The sequence below is a fragment of the Pseudophryne corroboree genome, chromosome 1 (genome assembly GCF_028390025.1).
Source record: "Pseudophryne corroboree isolate aPseCor3 chromosome 1, aPseCor3.hap2, whole genome shotgun sequence".
Classification (NCBI taxonomy): domain Eukaryota; kingdom Metazoa; phylum Chordata; class Amphibia; order Anura; family Myobatrachidae; genus Pseudophryne; species Pseudophryne corroboree.
In genome coordinates this window covers 1,104,792,130-1,104,805,012 of record NC_086444.1, presented here as the reverse complement: position 1 = coordinate 1,104,805,012, position 12,883 = coordinate 1,104,792,130, and positions in this window count along the sequence as shown.

The window sequence follows — 12,883 nt, the reverse complement described above, 5'->3', positions numbered from 1 at the left end:
GACACCGATGCACACCAGGTACAGCAGCCCTGTCGGTAGCATTTAACGGCACTGGACGGCTTACTCCCTCCTGCACATTGGTGGGCAAAATAAAGGATTTGCACCAGCCCACGGGAGACTCCAGGAATCAGTTTCTCACGGAGAGTCATTTGAAAGCACATGCTAACAGTCCCTTTTCAAGTAACTTGCTACAGTTGCTTCTTCATTTAAAAAGGGACCTTAGTGGATCACACCGGGGACGCCCGGTACTGACAGCCCAGGAGAGGTAATTCGTTATCTTATCTAATTATACAACTCACTGCCGGGACTTTCCATATATCTCAAAGTACATGCTGCCTCTGTACTTATAGAGAATGTGCAGTCATAATTCGTTGTGAATATTTACTTCATAGTAATTAATGACTTGATTGTCATATGTTTGTCAATTTTAATTATTTCTTTCTTTATGTCTCATGAGATTATTGATTATTTATTTATCATTTAATAATCGTCATCTGTTACATATTATTTAGGGTCAGCTCAGAGTATTCTTATACTTATTTTTTAAGATATCGTATTTACATCATATTGGTATTTTAAATAATAAAATTTTTTATTCTTTATTATGTATTTGTCAGCTCTCCATTTATAGGGTTATTTTTTATTAGCATCATTAGCGCAGCCAATTTTCCTCTTTTGGCTTCTAGTAACTATTAAAGCATATACACAGTGCTTTATTGGCAGCGCTCCTGATGCTGCTCTAAACCTTAAAATTATTCTTATTAGGCGCTTATAGCAGATTTTGTTTAGTTTTGGACTTTTTATCATTAAGGCTGCACAAGAAACTGTGTGCATATAGACACTTTAAAAACATGTCCATTTAACCGACTATGGGCCTATGTAAGTAAGGATCACAATTATTATCCCAAGCGCAGTTTCCCGATGGTCAGGAAACTGCACATGAGCTGGACCCATGCTGCGCATGTGCAGAATGATTCCTGCGATCACAGTATCGCAAACGCCTCTGCCTGATTGACAGGAGAGGGACAAGGGAAGACTGTGTCAAAAGATGCATATTTCCTTTGCCTCGCAAGCCGCCTGTTATATTATGTGTTGCTGTGTATATTCTGGTAATGTGTTCTTTACCACTAGGGGTCACCATAACTTGAGTTTTGTTCTGTTTTGTGGTCAAGTGTATTAATTAGGGTTCTTCTATTCCAGCTTGGTACACCTGTTGCCTGTGCCATATAATTGGCCAAAGATCCAGCATGCATTGCTGGATCATTAATGTTGTTTGCCTATCAACCCTGCCAGTCTTGGTATCCTGTGTTTCTGTTTAAACGTCAGTTTTCCAGACAAGCCTGCCAGCCTTGGTTTCTTGTGTTCCAGCCCTCTGTTACCTTCCAAGTCCTGCCTGCAAACCGTGTTTTCTGGTGTTCCTAAGTTTATGTTTGGATTTACCACCAAGTTACGTTTTTTATGTTTCAGTGATACCCTGTAAATATGTATTTGTCTGCTGTGCCTGATATCATTATTGTTCTCCTGCATGCTTCACCATCATAAAATAAACCTACCTGTTTTCTGCTACGATCTGTGACTTGAAGTTCTGTTTTGCATAAAGGGAGTTCCTAACAGAATGATCCAGCCTGACAAACAAGAAGATGCCAAAAAACTTTTGGATTCTTTTGCTAAAATCCTGTCTGCAGAACTCCCTGGAATTATTGGTCATGTTACAGTCCCCTGTAAAAATGTTTCTCTGCTCTCCCTACAAACTGACATCACTTTGTTGCGTGCCCAGATTGTACAAATCCTCATGATTTTGCCTGATTATAATTCATTAAAGACGTCTGTCTCACAAATGCCTGCACGTATTGTGCAACCAATTGCGGTGATTAAAAAGGATTCAAGTTTTCCTTGTGACCCCCTTGCAAACATTGAAAGAGCCTTTGACATTTCTAACCAATTGTGCCTGTACTGTGCCAGTCCCGAACATCTCCTTTACTCCTGCCCTCTTCGCAGGCCTAAGACTGGGGCCAATGGAATGTGTTTTGCTTTGGCAAGGAAGTATTTATTTGCCAGTTCTACAAAAGAGTCCAGTGTTTCAACTGATGTTTCGGTCTCCAGAAAGGCGACCTGCTTCAGACACAGGGCCTAATTCAGACCTGATTGTAGCTGCAAATTTGTTACCAGATGTGCAAAACCATGGTAGTCATTCCGATTTGTTCGCTCGCTAGCTGAAAACGACCAGTTTCCGCCCAGAAACATCCACTTCCTGTCAATCACACTACGATCACTCAAGCGATGAAAAAGCGTTGCTCGAGCTTGTGAAAATCTACAAAGTTTTGTGTGAAAGTACTTAGCGCATGCGCATTTTTGCAGTTTTTTCACTTGATCGCTGCATTGCGAAAATCTGCAGCGAGCGAACAACTCGGAATGAGAGCCCATATGCACTGCGGGGCGGGCGGGGTGGGGGGCAGATATAACATGTGTAGAGAGAATTAGATTTGGGTGGGGTGTGTTCAAATTGAAATCTAAATTGCCGTGTAAAAATAAAGCAGCCAGTATTTACCCTGCACAGAAACAAAATAACCCACCTAAATCTAAGTCTCTCTGCACATGTTATATCTGCCCCACCTGCAGTGCACATGGGAGGTAATTCAGACCTGATCGCTCGCTAGCATTTTTTGCAGCGCTGCGATCAGGTCAGAACTGCGCATACATATGCAATGCGCAGGCGCATCGTATGGGTACAAAGCAGATTTCCGCTCAGCGATGGGTTTGTGCGAAGAATCCATTCGCATGGGCAATCGCAGGGTGACCATTTTCTGGGAGTGTTTGGAAAAAGACAGGCGTTCCCAAGCGTTTGCAGTGCGGGTGTCTGACGTCAATTCCGGTTCCGGACAGGCTGAAGTGATCGCAGCGGCTGAATAAGTCCTGGGTACTCAGAAACTGCACAAGATCTTTTTGTACCGCTCGGCTGCACATGCGATCGCACACTTGCACAGCTAAATTACACTCCCCGGTGGGCGGCGACTATGCAAAAGCAGGACTGCAAAAAAACAGCTAGCGAGCGATCAGGTCTGAATTACCCCCATGGTTTTGCACATCTTGCTGCTACGATAGGCCCACTGTCCAGACACCAACAGGGGTATCTGATGATCAATCTAGGGTAACCATATTATCCCTTTTACCTGGGACGCTCATGGATTACACAAGTTCTGTGGCTGGCTGACTTCAAGCCTATATTTCAGCTGGTTTTATTCATCCACAGAACATGTGTAATCCATGTAAAAGGGATAATATGTCCCAGGTAAAAGGGATAATATGGTCACTCTAATCAATCCAATATATTACCGAATTTCCAGACCCCTAGAAAGAGTATCCAATGATCAAATCAATCTTCTGTGCGATGTCCAGATCTTAGCAGGGGAAGCCAAGATTTCAGCCAAGGTCCCGACCCCAGCAGGGGTGTATGATATTCAAGCCAATGTATTATCTTCTGTCCAGACCCCAGCAAAGGATTCCAATGGTCAAGCCGATGTTCTGCCCAATATCTAGAACTCAGCGGGAGTATCGAAAATTTCTGTTTCTAGTACCCCTGGAGGGGAGTCCAGTCGAGTAACCCCAGGAGGGGAGTTTAGTCGACTAACCCCGGTAGGGGAGTTTAGTCGTGTAACCCCGGGAGGGGAGTCCAATCATGTAACCCCGGGAGGGGAGTCCACTCGTGTAACCCCGGGAGGGGAGTTTAGTCGTGTAACACCGGGAGGGGAGTCCAATCATGTAACCCCGGGAGGGGAGTCCACTCATGTAACCCCGGGAGGGGAGTTTAGTCGTGTAACACCGGGAGGGGAGTCCAGTCGAGTAACCCCATGAGGGGAGTCCAGTCAAGTAACTCCATGAGGGGAGTCCAGTCGAGTAACCCGGGAGGGGAGTTTAATCGAGTAACCCCGGGGGGAGTCCAGTCGAGTAACCCTTAGGGCAAGTCCAGTTGAGTAACCCCAGGGGGAGTTTAGTCGAGTAACCCTGGGAGGGGAGTCCAGTTGAGTAACCCCAGGAGGGGAGTTTAGTCGAGTAACCCCGGCAGGGGAGTTTAGTTGTGTAACCCCGGGAGGGGAGTTTAGTCAAGTAACCCTGGGAGGGGAGTCCAGTCAAGTAACCCTGGGAGGGGAGTCTAGTCAAGTAACCCCAGGAGAGGAGTTTAGTCAGGTAACCCCAGGGGGAGTCCAGTTGAGTAAACCTGGGATGGGAGTCCAGTCAAGTAACCTCAGGAGGGGAGTTTAGTCAAGTAACCCCAGCAGGGGAGTTTAGTCATGTAACCCTGGGAGAGGAGTCCAGTCGTGTAACACTGGGAGGTGAGTCCAGTCGAGTAACCCCATGAGGGGAATCCAGTCAAGTAACCCCATGAGGGGAGTCCAGTCAAGTAACTTAAGAGGGGAGTCCAGTCAAGTAACCCCAGGAGGGGTATCTTGCCAATACCTAGAAAAGATTTTGGGTGTTGCTGGTCTCATGGGGAAACTTCATGTCCTGCTGGTCAGTCCAGAGGAAGAATTGTCTGCTGGCCACGGAGTCCAGTCAAGTAACCCCGGGAGGGGAGTCCAGTCAAGTAACCCCAGGAGGGGAGAATAGTCGAGTAACCCCAGCAGTAGAGTTTAGTTGTGTAACCCCGGGAGGGGAGTACAGTCGTGTAACCCTGGGAGGGGAGTCCAGTCGAGTAACCCCAGGAGGGAGTCCAGTCGAGTAACCCCATGAGGGGAGTCCAGTCGAGTAACCCCATGAGGGGAGTCCAGTCGAGTAAACCGGGAGGGGAGTCCAGTCGAGTAACCCCAGTGGGGAGTCCAGTTGAGTAACCCCAGGAGAGGTGTTTAGTCGAGTAACCCTGGCAGGGGAGTTTAGTTGTGTAACCCTGGGAGGGGAGTTGAGTCAAGTAACCCCGGGAGGGGAGTCCAGTCAAGTAACCCTGGGAGGGGAGTCCAGTCAAGTAACCCTGGGAGGGGAGTCCAGTCAAGTAAACCCAGGAGAGGAGTTTAGTCGAGTAACCCCAGGGGGAGTCCAGTTGAGTAAACCTGGGATGGGAGTCCAGTGAAGTAACCTCAGGAGGGGAGTTTAGTCGAGTAACCCCAGCAGGGGAGTTTAGTCATGTAACCCCAGGAGAGGAGTCCAGTCATGTAACACTGGGAAGGGAGTCCAGTTGAGTAAGCCCATGAGGGGAGTCCAGTCAAGTAACCCCATGAGGGGAGTCCAGTCGAGTAACTCAGGAGGGGAGTCCAGTCAAGTAACCCCAGGAGGGGTATCTTGCCAGTACTTAGAAGGGATTTTGGGTGTTGCTGGTCCCATGGGGAAACTTCATGTCCTGCCGGTCAGTCCAGAGGAAGAATTGTCTGCTGGCCACAGAGTCCAGTCAAGTATCCCCGGGAGGGGATTCCAGTCAAGTAACCCCAGGAGGGGAGAATAGTCAACTAACCCCAGCTGGAGAGTTTAGTTGTGTAACCCCAGTAGGGGAGTCCAGTCGTGTAACCCTGGGAGGGGAGTCCAGTTGAGTAACCCCAGTAGGGGAGTCCAGTCGAGTAACCCCATGAGGGTAGTCCAGTCGAGTAACCCCATGAGGGGAATCCAGTCGAGTAACCCGGGAGGGGAGTCCAGTCGAGTAACCCCGGGGGGAGTCCAGTTGAGTAACCCCAGGGGGGAGTTCAGTCAAGTAACCCCAAGGGGGAGTCCAGTCGAGTAACCCCAAGGGGAGTCCAGTCGAGTAACCCCGGTAGGGAAGTCCAGTCAAGTAATCCCAGGAGGGGAGTCCAGTCAAGTAACCCTAGAAGGGGTATCTTGCCAGTATCTAGAATGGATTTTGGGTGTTGCCGGTCCCATGGGGAATCTTCATGTCGTGCCGGTCAGTCCAGAGGAAGAATTGTCTGCTGGACACAGAATTTCTCTTGCCTGTGGGCATGACGTTCCATGTGCCCTTGCCTTTGGGCATGAGGTCCCATCTACCCTTGCCTTTGAGCATGAGGTCCCATCTGCCCTTGCCTTCAGGCATGAGGTTCCATCTGCCCTTGCCTTCGGGCATGAGGTTCCATCTGCCCTTGCCTTCGGGCGTGAGGTTCCATCTGCCCTTGCCTTCAGGTATGAGGTTCCATCTTGCCTTCCCTTCGAGCATGAGGTCCCATCTTCTCTTGCCTTTGGCTTTGGGCATGAGGTCCCATCTGCCCTTGCCTTCAGACATAAGGTTGGAGAGGTGCCCACCTTGCCAGAGGTCCAAGATGTGCCCACCTTGCCAGAGGTTCGAGAAGTAACGGCCCTGTCAGAGGTCCGAGGGTGCCCATCCTGCCAGAGGTCCAAGAGGGGTCCGCCTTGCCAGAGATGTGGCTGCCTTGCCAGAGGAACGAGAGCGTTCCACCTCGCCAGAGTACAGAGAGAGGTCCGTCTTGCCAGAGTCTGGAGATGTGCCTGCCGTGCCAGAGGACTGAGAGATGCCCACTTTGCCAAAGAGTCCTTCAGTTTGTAAGGACCAGTCTATACATTTTGATGGAGTTCTCCTAACTTGAGTACTTTCTTAAGCAGAACCTTGAGTCAATTGACTGTGTCCATTCTGACATTATTGCCAACATGCTGATGAGGTGCAAAGGGAAGGCCTTGATGTGGGCATGTTCGTTGATGGACTCTCAAGACCCAGTTTTCAGGACTTATCTGCATTTGACCAAGCTTTAATTAAAAGATTCAGCCCATCAACGGTTTACTTTGTTCTCTGGAAGAACTCTAAATTGGAAGGGGGTATAAGCTCCCCACTATCTTTTTCTAATAAAAAAAAGAAGATGACTCTGTAAGGCATCTGGAATCTGCCTTGTTAAGGGGGGGATTATGTTATATTATGTGTTGCTGTGTATTTTCTGGTAATATGTTCTTTACCACTAGGGGTCGCCATACCTTGGGTTTTGTTCTGTTTTGTGGTCAGGTGTATTAATTAGGGTTCTATTCCAGCTTGATTCACCTGTTGCCTGTGCTATATAATTGGCCAAAGATCCAGCATGCATTGATGGATTATTAATGTTGTTTGCCTATCAAACCTGCCAGTCTTGGTATCCTGTGTTCCTGTTTAAATGTCAATTTTCCAGACAAGCCTGCCAGCCTTGGTTTTTTGTGTTCCAGCCCTCTGTTACCTTCCAAGTCTTGCCTGCAAACCGTGTTCTCCGGTGTTCCTAAGTTTATGTTTGGATTCACCACCAAGTTACGTTTTTCATGTTTCAGTGATACCCTGTAAATATTTATTTCAGTCTGCTGTGCCTGACATCATTCTTGTTGTCCTGAATGCTTCACAATCATAAAATAAACCTACCTGTTTTCTGCTACGATCTGTGACTTGGAGTTCTGTTTTTCATAAAGGGAGTTCCTAACACCGCCCTGTGACGGCAAGCCTGAGTAAGTTGAGGCTTACTCAGCTTGCAGTCAGATGAACATCACGACCGATTGCAATATTGGTGAGACAGTCACTGGCACAAGGAGCTGAAGTTTAGGATGTGTGGCCGGTGTTATAACTGTCTCGTGCAAGCGGTTCAGGGCCGGTGTTGGTAAGTTTAACATGCATATGCCATGTTGTTGTTTTTTTCCTGCTCCCCATCTCTCACATACTGTATACACTTCTTCAGACTCTCCCTTGAGCACACTCACTATGACTGCCTCTTACTTTTCTCCCTCCTTCCTATCCACTGCACCTTTCCTCCCCATTTGGGATCACCCAGTTTCTCAGGGCCCCTTCTTTAAATCCACGCCTCTCCTCTCCTATCCTCTTCTTTTCCACTGGTGCAGTTCCTCCATCCCCAGTTTCTCTGTTCCTACTCTCACACACTCTCCGCCTCACACTGCACCGCTCCTCATTGCTCCAGTCCGCATTACAAAACCACAGAGATACAAATACGTCTCAACTTAAAGCTGCAAAAACTTAGGTGCTCCTCCCACAGTCAGAGTTGCTTGCAGCTGCTTCTTCAGGACTATGGGGGTCATTCCGAGTTGATCACACGTAGCAACTTTTTGCTGCTCGTGCGATCAACTTGATGCCACCTGTGGGGGCGTGTATTATAGCATAGCAGGGATGCGAACGCTTGTGCAGCCCTGCAATGGTAAAAAAGTTTTACGTAAAACAAGACCATGGCAGCTGTTACTCACCCAGTGCGACGGATCCAGCGATGAAGGTCCCGGTCCTAATGTCAGACATCTGCCCTCCAAACGCCTCGTCACGCTTGCGTTAGACTCACCATGCCTGCAAAACAATCAGTATCCGCCCCGGAACGCATCCCGCCTGTCCGTCTTCTTGCGATTGCCGCTGCAATCACATTTGTCGCTGGCGGCGTCGTTGCCCAGCGACGATCGTCTCCAGGCAATCATGTGTGTGCGCAATGCATCACCGCGCATGCGCATTTCTGACCTGTTCACACCGCAGTGAAGAACCGCTGCGTGCGAACGAGTCGGAATGACCCCCTATGCCAGTTGCCTCTCCCCGGTACCTACCAGACACCCCTGCAGTCTTTCACCCACGCAGCACCCCTCTCAAGTGGTGCAGCACTCCACTCCCTCCATCTCCACCAGTCCTCAGTCAGCACATCACACAGTGCAGAAGCTATGCAACAGGTACACTCATGCTGTCAGTGCTCCTTTGTGCCTAGCACTGTATGGACATAATGTGTAAGGAGCATTGCTGTGTGTGGCATAATGTGTAAAGGTCATTACTGTGTTGCATAATGTGTATGAGTGGCATTACTGTGTGTGCAAAAATGTGTGTGAGGGGCATTTCTGTATGTGGCATAATGTATAAGGGGCACTACTGTGTTACATAATGTGTAATAAGGAGGCATTACTGTGTGGCATAATTTGAATTGGGGGTACTATTGTGTGGATACCCCTTCCTAGTGAGACCATGCCCCTATTTTTCTAATTGCGTGCCTTTGGCACGCACTATTTTTATTCAGAGTATGGAGGAGGGGGGAAGCACCAATAGTTTTTATGCATAGATTAAGAAGTAGGAGGAGTCAGGAATAGTAAGGGGGAGAGTCTATGCCAGGACCCAGATAAGGCGCCAAGGTGGGCCTTTGTGCTTTAAATGCCAGGGCCTATTTTTAGTCCCAGTCTGGCCCTGGTTAAATCATCAAACTCAGGTGCCTTGATGTAGTGTACAGGAGATCAGTTCATAGTATTCTGCACACACACCGTTCCCCCTTTTTTTGGTCCAGTTGGCTCAATACCTGGTACTTCATTCATCCTGATCTTCACTTTGAATACGAGTTTCTCTCTTCTAGTATGTTCTTCTGCAGTGCGCTGGCAGCACTGTGCTGAGACATAAGTCTGTGAGCAGGGAGCCGGATAGCCTGGGAGAAACCAGGATCCTGTTCCCAGCTGTGGGTTAGTGGCTCTCTGTAGCACTACATGCATGATTGATAGGAAGTCCTGGCACTGCCTAAGGCATTGCAGTTCACTTGGGATGTCAGCTGAGAGCATAGTCCAACACTCTGAGTCATACTTTGGCCCTGGTGCCCCCCTTGCAGGCCTGCCAATGTCAGGAAGTGGGGTCTTATATACCACTAGGATGCTGTAGCAGGGGGAAAAATGTCTACAGTAGCATTGTTCAGATGCTATGGGCCTATTTTGTTGGGGGGCCTGGAGCTGCAGTTTCATCCACCCCATTGTTAATCTGGCATGCGTGCTGGATGTTCAGAGCTTGATGACTGTATGTGCTCAGAATCGCATCATCGTGGTCCACCCCTGCTTTACAATGGCACCAATCACATATCTGTTTGTATGTATGTTTGTATGTATGTATGTGTGCACAATTGGTATTACCAGGATCTGTATGTGCTGGAAATAGGTTTACAGTCACACGGCTCTTTGCACTCACACCTACAGTACTGAACAATCTGCATTGCTGACTTACTGATACATCGGCGATGGTGCTTGTATGTGCGGGAGCGGGTACAAATAATGGGTTGGTATAAATACTGTCCCAACTTCCACGACTCTGTATGTATGTTTATGTGTGTAAGTATGTATATAAATCCTCTCTCCAAGCATCTATAAATCATAATTACACATGTACCCAGACTTTCTCATGGCTGTATTGCATGGTGCATCTGTAACTTCATGAAATGCTTATTATTCTGCAGAATATTATTTGCTACAAGCCGGTGCAGTGTTTGCTGTTAGATCGGTAAGAATTAATAGCACTGTCACAATCATTTATGGGTATGCTTATTGTTATACGCTGAAGAATGTGTGAACACTTAAAATAAGTCCTAGTAACAGTACGCATTGCTCCAGTGCTTTTCCATACTAGCCTAGTGAATTGTTAATGCAGGGGAACCCTATAAAGTAGGTCATGCTGACATGCACTCCAGACAAATAAGCTCTGGAACATCTATGTATTTGCCTTTTGAATTTCAACTCTGCTTTACAAGTGTCTTCTATCCATTAAGCATTTCTGGTTCTTGACAGCAGAATATACAAAATACCGCAGTGGTATTTGGAGAAAAAGTGTTTATCTGATAAACAAAGCTCGCAGTTATTATCATTATATTTACAATCTACGTCGCCATCTAGAGGATTTATCACACAGCTACACCAATTTGCTCCACTGAAGACAATGAGCAAGTGGTTTGATTTTAATCTGAACTGGGGAGCAGTCAGTCATGTAATGTTTAGAATACATTTTAGATTAGGTATTTCAACAAGGTCACACTGACAGTGCTGCAAATAGCTCAAAATATATTGTCCTATAACTGAGCTTTATAGAGTAGTACTTTGCAAAAGCAACCTTGGCAACAAGTGTTTCTGGTGAGATCAATATGATATGCCACACCAGGTTTCAAGTGAATTTTTTTCTATCCTTTAATTTCAGAAAACATTGCCTATGTATAAATCTCTCTCTATAGCGCTGCTCGTGACAAACACTGTGCTTTGAAATCCAGCATTTTATATAGCATAACTCTTTCAGATCTGTCCTAGTCAAGGGCGTAGTTACAATAGGTGCAGGAGGTGCAGCTGCTACGGGGCACAGGCAGCCTCAGGGGCCCAGCCCTCCTCCTGCACCTAGTTGTTGAGCCCCATTGCTTTTATTTCTCAGCAGTGTGCTGCTGCTCTGGCGGCCGTCTCCGTCTTTTCAGTCCTAACTGATGCTGGTAGGAAGCGTGGCTGAGCCTGCAGGGACATCCCCGGACCGCGGCCACGCCTCCTCCGAGCGTCAGTAAGGAGAGTCGAGACGGAGCCAGCCGGGATGGAGAGCGAGCAGTACACTGCTGAGAAATGAGAAGCAGGCAGCGGGGCACCTCATGGTGAGTGCCCACCTGCTGGAACTTGGGGTGGAGTCTTTGGTTAGTTCACGGGGGGAGAGGGTCTCCGTGAGCAATCCACGGGGTGGGTTGCGGGAGAAGGGGGAAACTTCTGTGTTTGTGCGTAGTCCACGGGGGGAAGAGGAGGGCAGTCTCAGCAGTCAGTCAAGGGGGCCCCATGGTGATTGTGCTGTGGGGCCCCCATTGGTATAGCTACGCCTATGGTCCTAGTAGATATGTAGACACGTGAAAATATTGGGTGCACAGTATAAAACAGGGATTCATATAACCTTATTTTTATAAAGAAATTCTAATTTCGTATGTACCTCAAAAAAACTATAAAAATATATTAATACTGCTCCTAATAGACAATCTTGATGTCAGTTAAACAGGAAAATACATTGATACTTAGGGACCAATGATATGGAGCGCTTTAAAAAGTTATAAAGACATTTTTAATTAAATATACACTGGGGGGAAGTCGGATCCGACATATGTGTGCACACTCGCATCAGCGGTCAGACTACTTGTAAGCCGTGTACGCCTTCCCCCTCCCCCTACTGGAAGTCCTGTTGTGACAGTTAATTCCGGTAATAACCGCCTCGGTGGCCGTGACTGCTGTAAAAGTTGTGAAAATCTAGACCTAGTGGAAACTCTGCCGCGACCGCCAGCTCCAGTAAATAAACCACATCAAGTCTTCCTAAAAGCATCTACCTAGGGGCCATCTCACCGGGACTGCCAGCAGAACTTGACGCTGCTAACGAATGCCGCTGCCATGCTAAAAGACCTAAGAACTTCTATCTTGCGCTGCACAGGGCTGAGCTCACGAGTCCCGGGGGAGATTCACAGAGGACTACTCCTTTCAGCCATCAGGGGTGACAATCTTCCATATAAGCATCGTGGGTCTGAGCATAGCATACTCAGGCTAACATCAGTTATACTTACCTGAACTGCAACTGCTATTCTCCATTGGAGAGTTTTTAAATTATACTCAACTACCACTGTTCATACATATGAGGGGTCATTCCGAGTTGATCGCTAGCTGCATTCATTCGCTTGCAGCGATGAGGCAAAAAAACTGCACTTTTGCGCTTGTGTATGCGGCGCAATGCGCATGCGCATTGTTCTTTTACAACGGCCGATGTAGTTTCACACAGGGTCTAGCGAAGCTTTTCAGTCGCACTGCTGGCCGCAGAGTGATTGACAGGAAGAGGGCGTTTCTGGTGTCAACTGACCGTTTTTAGGGAGTGTTCGAAAAAACACAGCATGCCAGGAAAAACGCAGGAGTGGCTGGGCGAACGCAGGGCGTGTTCGTCACGTCAAAACAGGAACTGAATAGTCTGAAGTGATTGCAAGCGCTGAGTAGGTATTGAGCTACTCTAAAACTGCACAAAAAAACCCCACCGCCACTCTGCGATCCTTTCGTTCGCACTTCTGCTAAGCTAAAATACACTCCCAGAGGGCGGCGTCATAGCGTTTGCACGGCTGCTAAAAACAGCTAGCGAGCGAACAGCTCGGAATGACCACCATGATTACTACTTCTTAACGATATCAGTCCACATTATCTATCTGTACAGAGATCTTTTTTAATGAAAATTGTG